This window comes from Humulus lupulus, chromosome 3 (genome assembly GCF_963169125.1).
Source record: "Humulus lupulus chromosome 3, drHumLupu1.1, whole genome shotgun sequence".
Lineage (NCBI taxonomy): Eukaryota > Viridiplantae > Streptophyta > Magnoliopsida > Rosales > Cannabaceae > Humulus > Humulus lupulus.
Window position 1 is genome coordinate 56,566,271 of NC_084795.1, and position 4,797 is coordinate 56,571,067.

Sequence of the window (4,797 nt, forward strand, 5' to 3'; positions counted from 1 at the left end):
GCACAAGGAGGTTGTTAAGAAATCCTTATTTCTTTGGGATTAGCTAAAATTGTGTATTTGAATCCCTATTTTTATGTGATCTTTATTTACATAATGCATTTTAATTGCATTATTATTCAGGTATTCATTTGAATTTAAATTTGAATACATGTTGTAATTTCCCGAAACTTGTAGGAAGATATTCTTGTAACTAGGATTATAAATAGCCTAGATTTGGTCATTTGTACTCAGACACAATTTGATATTGAGAAACACTCTGTGAAATTTGCTTTTTCTTGAAGCTTTGAAGGAGACATTAATAAAAGTAAATCGTGGATGTAGGCAGATTTTAACTGTTGAACAACATAAAAATATATTTATTTTCTTTTCTTCCTATTTAATTTTTTAATTGTTCTATATAATTAAGTTGACGACAAATTATAGAAGAATTTGTGGTGAAAATTGAAACAATTGCTGTAGCAATATTGTCACAATAGCTTACTCTTATTTTTGCGGCCACACATATTGTCACCGCAAAAAAAAAAATCCTTACAATGATGAGGCAACAACCGCGAAGTCTTTGAGATGACATTTTGGGGCTATTGCATGAACAAGTACGTCGTCACAGTAGCCTCAGTGTCTTGACATGATCATATTACTAATATTCGGATATAGGTTTCAACTGAAGTATCTTTTGGGATCTCTGGATACTATATTTGATTAACTTGAGAGACCAAAGGAGTCTGGATGAGAAGGAGAGAACAAGTGTAGATAGTAGACCGTCTCTTTATTCCCAACTGGGAAATTCCAACTTGCTAGCTTCACTACTTTCAGGCCAGAATCTTGATAATGCACACCAATTTTTAGAAAGAAAAATGATTCTTTAATCCACAAGCCAGCTGAATAGCACAGAAAAATATTCTGCCATAGCATTTGGATAAAGAAGGCAAGACAAACTTCAACTTGTATAACAATCAACCAATCAGCAAGTTATGTTCCAGTGACGACTATACCTTCACACAAACTTTAAATTTAATAATTTGATAAATATATTGTTCTCACTAACTATAAATTTAATTTGATCAATTCTCTTTATTATACAGTCATTGCCTTCATTTTTAAAAATGACAATAGTTATTCACTCTTTTTTTTTTTTTTTAAATAATTCATTGACAATATTTATTCATTCTTATTAATATGTTTTTGTTACAAAATCACCAATTCATTGCCAATTTTTGCCTTTTTTTAATATAATTAGTAACATATATACACTTATTTTATAATCTTTTCCCAATTGATTTTTCAAGAAATTAATTTAAATTCATAAAAAAATATATATTTATATTAAAGATTTTTTTTTATCTCACCGACCTATCCCCCTCTCTCTCTTTTTCCTTGTAATGGTTATTCATTCTTTTTTTTGTTTGATATCGAAATTTTTTAGTTTTAACAGTTTTTTATTTTTTTCCGTTAACTTTTAATGAAATATTTTTATATTTAATTGTATATTATAAACATGATTTAAACTTAGATAAAATTAAATAAATAATTAAACAAATTTAAATAAGATATTTTTGTAATATTTTACAATGATAATTATTTAAATATAATAAAATCATACGTTTTATAACTTTAATAAAATTTAATTAAACTTAAACTTCACATATTATAATAACATTATATTAAATATATAATATAACATAATATAATATCAACTAGTGACAAACTTAAATTTAAAATCCACGATAATATATAATCTCTTGTTTTCACTGCCAAATTCAAAAAATAGAACAAATATAAACTTAAACAAACTTTAATTAATTAATTTGTTAAAATAGGATATTTTTAAGACGTCTTATGATAATTTAAGTAATTAAATCATATTTATTTAAAAATAATAAAGACATACATATAATTTTTTTTATAATCTTATAAATTTGTGTGATAGTGTATTTTGTGTCAAGCGATTGGAGTTCTTTTTCTTCAACAAATTCACCAAATGATATTACAAGATACATTAGAAACTGAAAATAATTGATGCATGTACACTATTGTCTATACGACTTTTTATATTCTTATTTTATTTCTATTATTAATTTCTTTTTAAACTATATATATGTCATATAGCCATGTAAATATATAACTATGTTAATGTTGTGTTTAGATGTTATATATGCAGAAATTATTGATATAAATATTTATATATACTATATAACTATAATTCATTCTATTATATATATATTAAAATAGTGAACTAGTTTTTATTAAAATTATATAGACATTGTTTACAATTTTAAAACTAAACAAACGTGTCTTGCACGTTGCTTCTACCTAGTATATATATATATATATATATGATTCTCAAAGTAGATAAATAGAATTATTCGAATATATATACCCAAACATGGATAGAAGGATATTGCTTCTTGTAACATCATAATATATAGTAGGGGACAGATGCCTTTGAAAAATATTAAATAATAATGAAGGGACATATCAATAATTCTTGGGAAATTTGTAAAATGTAAAAATAAACCTAACTTTTTACCATCAATTCTTCAATATAAAGGGATGATGCTAGATGTGAGTTTTCCAAATACAACACAACACAGCCTTTCCTTTGTAAAAATTAGTTTAGTCATTTGGGGAAACATTAAAGAGAGACAATAAATTAATATGGCTCAAATAGAAAAGATGGAAGTTGAAGTGGAGATGAGGTCCTCTGCTGAAAAGTGTTATGAGATCCTCCGCAGCAAGAATTACCTCTACCCTAAAATATATGCCCTCAATTGTTTAAACAAAATAAGGTCATTAAGGGTGATTGGGAGTCTGTTGGTTCAATCAGAGAGTGGACTTATGTTGCTGGTGTGTAAATTTTCTATTATTATTATTATTATTTTAAAAACTAACACACCTAATATATTTATAAATTGTTTTAATTAGTTTCTATTTTTTTAATTTAATATATTTCGGGTTATTTTTTAGAATCTTCCCACTTATGCTTTAATTTTAATTGAACAAAAACAATGAGAGGGAATAATATTCCAAATCCTAAAAGAAGTTCAATTGAGTACGCAGGATATCACATGCGATAAGGACCATCATCTGACTCTCTAGCTCCAAAATACATTATAACATTGTTAATTACTTAATTTATCCAGTGAATTTCTTTTTTTTTCTTTCCTTAAAGTAACTATGACAAATTTTGAGTACTATATTTATGGTGAAGACATTTACAAAAAGCTTAATGCACATAATCTTACTCATTAATTACAAAATTAATTCTTAAAAATTAACATATCACCATTTAACGATAATGTTTTAGTTACAATAAAAGAAAAGTGTCAATGACTATTGTTTAAAAAAAAAATCTATTATATTTTACTGGATATGAATTTCTTTCTCAATATATTATAGGAGACAAAATTCATATCCAGCTAGCACAATGTAATAGAAGTCAGGGCTACAAATTTAGATATTAGTTCCAGCTTAATTCGAAAATTATTAAACTCAATAATTATTTAGGTATAAGGCATATTACTAGTATATTTTAAATTTTACTTGATGTGAATTTTGATACAAACACAATAGGTAACGAAAAAAAATTGGGCAATAATTTGATGCATATATGATGAAATGCATTATAGATATTTGAAAATGAATCAGTATTTGATATTGGGATGAATCTAAAAAAAAAGGTAAAGACAAGTATAAACTAAAAATAATTTTACTTTCGAAAATAAAAACAGAGAAACAACTTTCCCATGTTAGTAGTTAATGCATTTATCAAAAAAAAAAAAAATTGATACTCTAAACATATTGTTCACCGTATTGGTGGCCGGGGCACGTACACCTATACAATATGAACAAGTTAGGACATCTGTCAGGAAAACTGTTGGGTCCCATAAGTATTTTTAGTGTTGTCGGTAAATGGATAAGTTGTAATTTTAGGAGTATTTAGTATGGGGTAAAATAAACGTGAGAATGAGAATCTAAAATAATTTCTATGTTTGGTTCAAATTTTAAAGAGGTAAAGTGATTAATTTGTGTAGGTGTCGCATCTATTTTAAAGGTAAAGTAAAATCTTTTGTACACAAGAGTTTAATATTACCTCCATCCTAAACTCATCTACACTTTTTAAAGCAACTCAACTACTCAAAACAAACACTCCCTTACTATTTTTACTTGAGAATATATAACATAATTACAAGAGAACTCTCACAAATTTACAAGAAATTTAAGATAATTTGAGATTTTGAAATGAGGATTTAAATAGGCTATTGCACACGCATATAAATATTAAAACAAACACGGGTGCAACAAATTTTTTGAATCTTGATTTCGACATCCTAAATTGTTTGAAATTTCTAGAAAATTTGTAAGAGGTCATTTATAACTAGATTATACAACATCATGTGAAAAAAAAATATTGCAATTTATTTATACCAAAAATACTAAAAATACATATAGAAATTATTAAAATAATCACTACCATACTAGTTATATATATATATATATAATTATTACACTTTTATTCAAATTTATTATTTATTGCGAAATACTAATCTACATCATGGATGCCCTCTGACTGTGTTACTTAATGTTATATCGATATATATAGGCAATATTGAGACAAGTAAAGACATGATTGAAGCCATAGATGAGGAAAGCAAGGCAATCCCTATATGAAAGTCATCGATGGAGATGTAACAAAGTATTACAAGACTATAAAGGCCACATCTCAAGTAATTGGAAAGGATGAGGGTGGTTGCTTGGTGAAATGGACTGTTGAGTATGAGAAGATAAATGATAGTGTTC